Genomic DNA, 11587 nt, shown 5'->3' on the forward strand with positions numbered 1-11587 from the left:
CCATCACACAGAAAAGTATTTATCCTCGAAATTGCTGGTATAGACTTTTTGAGCCTACCATACTTCATACCAAGCACCGCAAGCTCTTAGGATCATTACCCATTTAGCTTGTTTCCCTAAAATATGTTCAAGAAGAAATTCCAGATGCTTCTAAATCCTAGCAGTTAGATTTTGGGCTAACTAGGTTTTTATCTTAAGAGTAATTCTAGGGGGATGGTGAAAAGGGTCTAGAATTACACAGAATCCCTCTCTAGTGATCTCAGTGTGTGTAACTCTCTCCTGAGGTTCACTTTGTAATTCATAGTCAGTTTTATGCTTCATTTCATAAAGGCTTGAAGCACTTGGTAAACCTTGAAGCCTCCTGGACCGGTGCTGGAAGCCAGCATGCCTCAGCTGCACTGGCATTCTACGTGTGTCCCATCTGGTCCCAGTCAGAATGAACTGGAGGCTCTTTGCACTATACTGAATGTATCGATTACTTTTTGGAAGAAGAATCAAAAATGTGTATGAGTAAAGTTACACTTCAAATGATTTAAGTGTGGACCACTTGTAAAAAGGCAATGAGCAATGACACACTCATTGCCAACAGATTTGATCAATCCTTGCACAGATCTGAGTTTTTGTTCTAAAAAAGAAAGTCAGAAATACCAGTATCATTTGTTAAAAAGATCTGCCCAGGATGCTAGCTTAAAACCTATTCTGCAGCATTGGTTAGAGGTGGCGAGAATCAGAACTGGCAAAAACATGGGGCCTAAGGGGTGATGGAGGAGGGTTAATCACTATTTTTAGGGCTGTGAAGACTGTTCCACTTTAGAATAGCGTTTACTTCTCAGCTGGAAGTAGCGCAGACCAAGCCCATGAACACAGTTTATTGTCCGTAATTATATATTAAACTATCCCTACATTGCACTTCATAAAAAAGATAAAGGCTGTCCTCATGCATGCAAACACATGGACACTTACAGGGGCGATAACCCTCAAAGATTCTATTCTCCCCAGGGAATGGTTCTGACAGCTACCTGCTTTTTCTTCAAAGCAAACTACACCAGCCTCTTTAATGTTCACAGTTGTTTAGACTATTTTTCATGTAACAACACCTGAAAAATCTGAGTTCACTACTAATGTATCTTAAACTCCATCACTGAACAACTTGCGATACTCTTTTTTTTTTTAAAGGAGGCTATAACTAAGGGTGAGGGCTGTTACTAGGTGACAACAGCAGCCACAGAGAAGCAAAAAGACAACTAAAGAAGCTCCAAGAGGAACAAGAATCATGAAGCTTCTTAACCCCGGTAAGATTCTCAGTGAAAATTAAAAACCATGAGGCTAAATCTACAATCGTCAAAGCTTCCTCTATTTTATTTCATGTAAGTCACAGCTAACGGGTAGCTGTGTTAATAGGACCCTTCTTCACAGCAGAGATTATTCTAGGTAGTTGGTTCAAACACATCTGGCAAGTGGTATATGAAGGACAGCCTTTTTTTTCCTATAGCTCAGTCTTCCCCTTTCAAACTCTCTTCTTTCCTCCTCTTCCCTGTTCCTTCTCCTTGTCTGAGACTTTGAAGTCAGGAACACCTGTGAGCAATGTCTGATTTGTTGGGACATTAACTCAAAGAGTGGGAGGAGCTTTGGAGAAAAATTAGGGAAGTAAGGGACAGCGGTGACATTAGGAGTGAGGAGACTGCATTGTGCTATTCTACAGAGGCAGAGGCATGTCCAGGAAGGTTGCCTTTTAAAATGTGACATTTTTCCAGAGACCTGAATGGCATAAGTGTCTGAATCACGTGACTACCTGAAGGTGAGAAATAGAGGTAGAAGAGTACTTATAATGACTGAAGAAGAAGAATGTAAGGATGGCCTTCACAGGAATAAGGGAGAAGGAGAGGCTGAGAGGTAAGGTCAGAGAGAAAGCAGAGATTAGATCACAAATTTCTGTTTTCAAACTGAAAGAAGGGAAGTCAATCAGGAGGACTATGAATAGAGAGGAGATTGCTGTGTTGATAAAAAAGTAGAGAGCAAGGTTATAGCAGGGAGACCAATTAGGAGAAAATTGCAATAATCCAGGAGAGAAATAAGACAGGCTTAGACCAGATGCTAATGTAGGTTGGGAAAGGTGATCAATTCTAGATATATCCTCAAGGAAGAGTTGGTAAGATTTGCTGTCTGTCTGGATAGGAAATTTGAGAGACAGATAAGATATGAGAGAGTCAAGGGTAACTCCTAGGATCTTGGTCTTAGAACCAGAAAAGACCTCTACTGCTAAGACTGGCCAGGAAGCCAGAGGACCAGGTATGTGGGTGGGAGGACATGAGAAATTTGGTTTCAGACATATGAAGTTTGAAAACCTATTACATATTTAAGAAGAAATGTCAGCTAGGTAGATAAAATAATCTGGAGTTCTAGAGGACGGCTGAAAGTGGAAATAAAATTTGAGAGTTGAAAGCATGGAGATGACATAGAAATTGGGTTGAAAACATGGGACTGAAAGAAACTACCTAGGCATTGAACATTTACAGAGAAAAAGTAAGAGAATAAAGGACTGAAACTCCACGCACTTCAGTGTGGTAGTTAATAAGCTGGAGGAGATGAAAAGAAATCACCAAAAGAGGCTACTGGTAAGGAATCCCACCTAAATTACCCCATTTTCCCCACTGTAAAGAGAATGGATCACCTCCAGGTTCCCAAGAACTGTGTTCCCTACTATAGAAAGAAGACAGCTCAAATGTCACTCATCCCACTCATCCCTCCTATGGTACAAACTTAGGATAATACTTGAGACATATTCACGTGTGCTCCCCTAGAACTACCAGGAAAAAGTCACTACATCCACTCACACAAGCAGACAGGCAGAGAGGGGCAGTGAAATGGCAAACTCATTCCAGAATTCTGTGATCTTGCCCCAATTAAATTATATAGAATGTTTTTCCAAAATGAGCAAAAGCCAAAAAAAATGCATTATGATTACTCCACATATTCATCCGAGTTCTGAAGAAGAATGGACTTCCTGGTTATCACAAATGTTACGTACTCTGTCTCCTTGTCCTTACAAACTTAACTGTCCATTTCCCTAATACAATCCACCTCCCCAGCTACACTCAGGGAAGCAGCATATCTTCTGATACCCCAAAGGTGCTGTGACCCCTGTTCTTACTTCTAACACCTCAGCCTGAATGTCTGCCTCACATAGGGATGGGGGATTTAAAACCTCTGTGTTCTGCAGTATTTAGGTCTCAGGGAAGGGAACAGACCTGTTCAACTTCAAATCCTGCAGAATAGCCATTACAGTGCCTACACCAAGGAGGTGACCAAGATTGAAGGCCGCAGGGAGACATGTTTTTGCCTCCCCGCTGTTGAAAGGGCAGAAATAAGCAATTTGAAAAAAAAAAACACTCCCCAGAGTCTACAAATAGATGGATATGGCAGAAGTGATCCACATTCCTATCCTTACCTCACCACATCCCTGTTCTCTACATAAGCCTCCCTCCCACACTGGCTGTGGTCTGAGCTGTGGAACTCATTCTTGGTCTCTTCCTCTTGGACTCAGTTTTTGTGTGTGTGTTTGTGTGTGTGTGTGTGTAACTGGGGTTTGAACTCAGGGCTTCACACTAGCAAGGCATCTTCTTCTTGGTCCTAGGATCTTGCTCTTCCTCTTCTGTCATGGAAGATGAAGTCCTAGAGAACTACAGGTCCCCATTACATGAGGGAGACCAGAGTGGGTAGATGGGCCTTTGTTAAGAGCCTCCTCCAATCACTGATCTTCATTCACTAACAGAAGTTAAAGCTGTGTGGTTTACACACACACTGAATTTTCTGTTGTCTGTTTATCTACAGTATCACTAATGTAGATATCTGATAAATGAGAAAATTAGCAGGTACCTCATATTAATGCTAAGAGTGCATTTAAAGAGGCACGTACACTAGTAGAAGCAGTTCTACATGAGGGAATGTATGCTTCTTTGTACTTATATATTCAGTTCTATTTTCTATCCCTTTCCACTTCTTTCTGTAGAGCCCAGATGTTTAATAGTCTAGAATGAAATTGCTGACTCATGTCTTAAATTGAAGAGCGTACTTTCTCTCTCTGTGTGTGTGTGTGTGTGTTGTGTCCTCTGTGAATGCTGCAGTCAGTATCAGTGCTTATGTTCCACTATATTGCCTGTGTAGGAGGTGGGGATAGGATATGACGTTTAACCCCATGAATTATGCTGGGTGCAAATGTTTGAATATCATGTGTGTAGTATTTGTGTATGCATGAGTATTTTGGTAAATGTAGGGCAAGTGCCTTTGTGAGTATACACCAGTGATGGCAGTCTGTGTGTGTTTAGTATTAGAGTTAGTTCTGTGTGATTTGAGGGCTTCTATGAACTTGTAAATATGCATGCATGCATTTGAGAAGACCTGACGTTACATGGCTACTGCTTTGTGTGTTTGATCTGCTTATATTCAGGTCATAGTGTTTATTTTTATAACAGTGTCTAGGTAAGACTTTTGGAGATAGGTCTTTTACCGCAGGGAGATGTTGCAAGAACAGGGTTGTTAGGTATTTTGGGATATTAAGAGTTATGCATGTGTAGTATAGGGATATAGACAGACTGCTATAGATTCACAAGTTGGACCACCTGTGTATGTTCCTACTTAAGGTATTTGTTTCTTTAGGAATGGACAAGCATCTTGTGAGTTTAGAAGGAGGCGGTGATGTCCTTGTGTGCCTGTTACAGAAGTGTTGCTATGTTTGTCTGTAGCTTGTGAAGCATTGTATATATGTGCATATACATAATTCAGGAAGCTGTATATGGTGTATACAGATACTCTAAAAGCTAAATCAATGGCTCATGTTTATAATGCTAGTACTTGGGACACTGAGTTTGGGAGGACTGCAGTTCAAGTTTGACCTGGGCAAACAGTCTGCAACTACCCCATCTCCACAATAGCCAGAGCAAAATGGACTGGAGGTGTGACTCAAGCAGTAGACTGCCTAAATTGCAAGCATAAAGCCCAGAGTTCAAACTCTAGTCTCACCAATAAACAAATAAATAAAAATAAAAGCTAAATCATGACAATGGCAAATTTTTTTTACAAGTAAAGAAATTTAACACAAAATCCTGAGAATCTTTTAGCCAATTATTAGTTACTACAAATTTTCTTTGGTGATCAGAAATTTTAAAAACAAAATAATGCAGTAAATTAAAGCTCCGTGCCAAGTATTAAATTCTATAAATTACCAAAGGGATAATGAAGCAGTGAAAATGTGCTTAAAATGTTTTTCCTTTTATTAATACAGAGGAAAGAGAACAGGCACTGTCATTTAATGGAGGGCTACCCACTGAAAGGATGGGAAAGTTGAACAAAAATTCAAGGAGGTTCACAGGAAGCCAAATGCATACTCCTTCTTGGTATTTCTCCCATCTTGAGAGTTAACTAACTCCATATCCAGGTGAAAAACCATCCTCACCTCTCCTTTCCTCCTAGGTTCTTCGACTGGGACCAGCTCATTCTGAACCTTTACTTGCCAGCATTAATGTGTACACTTTACACAGTATTATTTTCATGGTGCACAGGAACTGTACCAGGATTAAGCTTAAATTAAAAACAGATATGTCATTGAACATACACACAACTAACTGAAAGGCCATATGAGAGGATGATTGGGTTGGGATGGGAACTTAACCCCTATTAGTATTCTCCTATAAATGTCTAAGTCAAGGTGTCAGTGCTTAACACCTGTAATCCCATCTATTTGGGAGGCTGAAATTGAGAGAATCAAGGCTCAAGGCCAGCCAAAGGAAATACTTTGTGAGACCCTCATCTCCAAATAACCAGAGTAAAATGGACAGGAGGTGTGTCTCAAATGGTAGAGTACCTGCTTTGCAAGTGCTAAGTCCCGAGTTTAAACTCTGGTCCCACCAAAAAAAAAGTCTAAATGCCCAGTATGGGGGTGTGACTGGTTAGACCCTAAACAATAGTGATTATACAATGAGGGGTGATGAAAGAAAAACACTTAATGCTACATTAAATGTACACACATGAAATACCCCGGTATCCACCGGAATCCTATTTACAGATTAACAGATTGCCATAAAAATGTCAAAAGACCACATTAAAAAGAGGGGTGGGGGGATTTTTAGGGCTGGAGGCCTGGCTCAAGAAGTAGAGCTCCTGCCTAGCAAGTTCCAGGTCCTGAGTTCAAACTCCAGAGAAAAATTAATGTACTGAAGGGCAGAGTGGGCAGACGTAATAGGAAGCATTAATGTACACAAAATGACTTCACACTGTGTAAATCTGGTAACAAGTGCTGGCAAGGATTGCTGGAGGGAATGGGGCTGGTGTAGTCTCTTGGAAAAGAGCCTGCAGTTGCTCAAAACCTAAAAACATGACAATCCAACTCCCAGGCATGTATCCAATTGACCTGGAAACAGACCTGTGCAAAAAATGTGTTAGTGAATTCTCACAGTAGCACTGTTTCTAGCAGTCCAGAAGCACTGATGAGTGCACATACCCACAAGGCTCTGGCCTTTTTACTTCAAAAATCTTACAAACACAGTTAACAGATGTAGGCAGACCCCTTGCAACCATGAGCCATAGGGACTAGCAAACTCTAAGTCCCCATTTTATTTACTGTCACCACATAAATCATGACCCAGCCACATAATGGAATAGGAAGCAAGGGGTAAAAGGAAAACTGTCCTCGCAGGATGGTACAATTTCTCATTCTTCATAAAATTTGTTATGCCTTTTCTTCATTTGCAACTTGTTCAATATATACTGATTTTCTTTCAGTACACTCACTGAATAAAGAAACTTTACTAAGCTGAGCGGACTAACTTGAAATGGTAAAAACTCTTGGAGGCCACTGGGAGCCCTAGAATTTTGAAGGTTTTATGTCAAGAAGGCCCAGAATGGTCTGAGAACAGAGTTGAGAACAATCCTACTTGTGCAATAAGACAAGAACTTTCATTCTTCGCAGCAAAAGTCTATTACAGTAGGGAAAAGCCTGACCCAGGGGAGGGAATTTAAAATACTATGATTACTCTGTTAAAGGTCTACTGGAAAATCTGGTCAGGGTGTAATACATCAATAATTCAAGGAGAAAGACAAGGATTCTAATAAAGACTTAAAAGAAAATGTAAGAGTCAAAATATTGTAGAACAAATAAATAACAATATTCCTCAGTAGATGGAGCACAGTCAGGAGTAGAATATTCTTAATGATGGGTCAATAGAAATTTTCCAAGTGGAAAATTTTAGAAAAATCTAAAAAAGAAAGAACCAGAAGACCAAAGAACCGTGTAACAACTGCGAAGAGTTTAACATACATGATGGGTGTAACAGAAAATGAGGAAAGATGAAAAAGAGCAGACACATTTTTAAAAATAATATTGACTGAGTTTTCCAACATTAATAGCAGACACCAAACCACAAGAAGAGCGTGGGGCAAAATATTTAAATCACCCCATAATTTTGAATCTAGTGAAATTACCCTTCAAGAGTGTAGTGAAATTTCCATCAAAAGAAAATGAGAAACATAGATATTTCTCATAAAATGAAGTAGGTAAATTTATTTTAAATAGTTTTATACTGCAAGTAATTTTTTTTGGTGGTACTGGGGTTTGAACTCAGGATCTCATGCTTGGTAGGCAGGTACTCTACCACTTGATCCACTCTGGCAGACCTTTTTTATCTTGTGTATTTTTTACATAGTGTATCATGAACTATTTTCCCAGGCTGGCTTCCAACTGCAATCCTCCTGATCTCTGCCTTCTGAGTAGCTGGGATTATAGGCATGAGCTACTAGCACATGAAGTGCAAGAAATTTTAAAGGAGATTTTCAGAAAGAAGGAAAATTGTAATTAAAAAACGTGCATCTATGTAAAGAAGAAAAAACATTAGATAAAGAATTCAATGAAGGTGAAAATAAAATCTTATTTTTTTCTTCCTCATCTAATATGTAACTGAACAAAACCAACAATATAGCATATTAGCATATGGTAGTCAAAATGATTTACCAAAATGTTGTAAGAAAAGGCAGGAAGAAACTTGGAATATTTGGTTACAAATCTAGAAACCTTAAAGCTGTGCAGGACTGTTTTAAAGTGGATTTTGAATACACAGATATTTGTGTATGTTTGTGTCTATCTGTGAGTGTCTGTGGAGGTGGACACTAATGTTTCCATAAAGTATAATCAATATGCCAAGAATGAGAAGAAAATGAAATAATGCAAAATGTTTAAATGCTCAACCAAAACCACAAAAAGCAGAAAAAAGTGAAAATCAAAAAAAAAAGTCAAGTAACTCAAGGTGGCTGGGGTACCAGGGGCAGAGCCTGATGACAGGCAATGCTGGGTAGTGGCTCAAGGAAGGCGAGGGATTCAGCTGCAGTGGTCCCTTACCTGCAACCTGGACTCAGGCCCCGTGAGCAGCCATGATGAGGAAGGTGACAATTGGCTGCTGGAAACTCCACAAGGCGATTTCCTGGAGAAATCCTGGTCACACATAACTCATCAACCTCTTCAAAGGAAGTTGAAGATTACATCATGGTTAAGAAGGTACAGTGAAATTACAGCATGCAGAAGGGTAGAATAAGGGTCATTTTTAAAGAAGAATAAAACCATAGTCTCATACAGCAGTGGAAAGTGGCTTACAGAGAGGACAAATCAGATGTGTTTATATCATCTTAAGCTTTGTTTTTTAGTGGTCCCAGAGCTTTATCTTTGTATTTGTGTACTCATTATTTAGAGCTCTGGTGGCATTTATTTTTGAAACAGGATGTCTGTGCATCTGCTGTATCTACTCAAATACAGTGAAACTCCTCAGTGATGCACAGTAGTTACGACTTGTTCACATTTCTATCATAAACATATTTGGTTATGTGTAGTAACAGTGGATCTATGCTGTACTGTGATGAAAGATGACGGGACTTTGCCCACCATTTGTGAATTTTCATTTCGACTCCTTGTGAGTACTAGGTTCTTGTGCAATTTAAGAGTATTGAGCATATTTCTTACAACATGCTATTTAACAAAGAATATTTAGTTTTTCCAAACATTTTTGGGCAGTTAGTGTGACCTGATCATTTTCTTATTGACACAGAAATAAAATTTCCAGTGATATAAATTTTTAAAATACTGACAATGATTAATTAGTATTATTTGTAGTTTGAGTCATTTAAATCTAATGAGAATATTAATTGAGAATGATTTTCTACGTTTTTTACCTTATAAAGACCTGAGAATGATGTTTGAGTCATTTAAATCTGAGAATATTGAGAATGATTTTCTACATTTTATACCTTATAAAGACCTAAGAATGATGTATAAAATGCAATAACCAAAATGCAAATTTCCTTTTTACTTTTATTATATAAAAATAATTGCAAGGGTTGCCTAATAATTTTTGAGTGGTTAGTTATTAAGTCACTAGATAAGTAGTGTCTCGCAACAAATACTTAATATTTTCTGAAGGAGTATTTATATTTATTAAGCAAATCTCACTAAATATGTATTAGTAATTTTAAGTATGGATTTCTAAAATAATTGCGGAGATTTTCTGAAAATTTTATCTCATCAACTAGTAGGATAGTGTTACGTCTTTACTCATAACAGAAACTCAGTAGAATTTTTTTTCGCAAGGCTAAAATGGATTTAATTCTTTAATCAATTTTAGATTTTATTAGACATAATTCAAATGATAGTAGAATCATTTGCTATTCCTTAGCAATTTTTGATGTCCAGACAGGCATTAGTGATTGTAATAAGATTTAACTTAAGTAGCCACCCTCTCACCCTCTCTGCTGTTTTGTTTTTTTGTGTGTGTGATGGTTTTTCTTGTTGTTTTTTATTGCCTTCGGGCCAAGAAAAGTTTGTGAGCTTATAGTCACATCTGCTTGTGAGACTGAGGCTGAAAAATTAGCAGTTCCAGGCAAACCTGGACAATAATTTTATATATATATATATATATATATATATATATATATATATATAAATAGAGAGCAAGAGAGAACATGTTACAAAAACTATATATATGCATATATACACAGAGAGAGAGAGAGAGAGAGAGAGAGAGAGCGCGCAGGGACAACGCCCCCACCACCACAGATCACCACCTTGCAGGGCTCCGCACAGGCCCCGCCGAGCGCCCTACCACACCAAGGATGTCAGTCCTGTTCGCCTCTGCCTGAGCAGTGGCCAGTTTGCCTGGAGCCCAAGCAGCACAGCTGCTGGCGCTAATTGGGTCCCTAGCGCGGGCTGCACGCTCCTGCTCTAGCGGTGTCCCTTCCCTCTCGCTGCAGCCCGAGGGCCGTCCCAGGCCGGCCGCCCCAGGCTGGCACCAGCGCTGCTGACACTGTCCACCACGGGCCGGGATGAGGGCGGAGGAGGTGCCACTTTGGAGCCATGGACTTGACAGTGTCAGAGGTGCTGCCCCAAGGCGATGAGAAGCTGAGCCCCTAAGGCAAAGGCAGGGATGTGGGCCACATCTTCTCATGCCACCTGCAGGACACCAACAACTTCTTCGCTGCCCAGAAGAAAAAGCAGCTGCCCAAGCTGGGCCAGATTGGCCAGAGCAAGCCGCTTGTTATTCAAGATCACAGGATTGATGACCTGCTGAAGAATAGGATGGACAAGGCACCTCCTGGTGTCTAAACCCCACAAAGACAATGAGTTAAGAGAAAGAATGACAACAGTGGCGGGTGATCAGGGTTCACAAAAACAAAACAAACAAAAAACACGAAAAAGAGAAAGCGCTATGAAACTTATTCTTAGATCCCTACCCAGGATGAAATCAACAAGCTGTATCTCATGTCAGGCCCAGAGACAGGTGAGGCTGGAGGAGGAGAAGGTGAAGGTTCTGGGCTCCTCAGCAAAAATAAAAATAAAAAAATACATAAAATTAGAAATTTTAAAAATTACTATATACACACACATATAAAGAAAGTAAAACTCTCTGTTTCAGCTATTTGTCAAAATTAATATCTATTTCTTTTCATAACTGGTGAATATTCCACAATTATTGTTCTGAATTTTCAACCACTTTAATGTAGGCAGCACCAAGTGTTCTGAGGTGTCTGCATTCTTTGCTGATTTGGCTGTTCCCAATGTTTACACTAATCTTGCAAAAATGAGTCTGTGCACTTGGATGTGAAATGCTGTCCAGGTTCATTTTTTACGTTATCCTTGGATGTACAAAAAATCAGAAAATGCTCAGTGTATATATACTGTTTTATTTTGATCATCTTTTGAAGTTATCAGGAATGTGCTTAAAACAAGAAGATAACTTTTCTAAAGAATGATACACTGCAAGGATTCTTGTTTTATTTTCAGATGATTTTTAAAGCTTGTGTTTCTCTGTTGCTGCAAGTTATTTGCCCAAGTTAATGGAAATGGACAAATTTTTGGACAACAAAAAAAATGCATGTGCTTTTTCTACACTTGCCCCTGCAGTCTGTTCTTTGAGCCGCTTGTTTTTTCTCTAATATTGTGTCTGTTTATTCTTTTTAATGCACTGTAAAAAAATGTAATCACCAGAGTGCCAAATATCTTGAAATGCCAAAAGGCATTTTGTTTTCTTTTTCCCAGGTGCTCTGAGTCCATGTA

General features: G+C 39.2%; 1 pseudogene; it reads left to right on the forward strand.

Moving 5' to 3' along the window:
• The first annotated feature begins 10036 nt into the window (after nt 1–10036).
• Nucleotides 10037–10919, forward strand: LOC141415700 (calcium/calmodulin-dependent protein kinase II inhibitor 1 pseudogene; annotated as a pseudogene).
• Nucleotides 10920–11587: the final 668 nt, after the last annotated feature.

The sequence above is a fragment of the Castor canadensis genome, chromosome 13, assembly GCF_047511655.1.
Source record: "Castor canadensis chromosome 13, mCasCan1.hap1v2, whole genome shotgun sequence".
Lineage (NCBI taxonomy): Eukaryota > Metazoa > Chordata > Mammalia > Rodentia > Castoridae > Castor > Castor canadensis.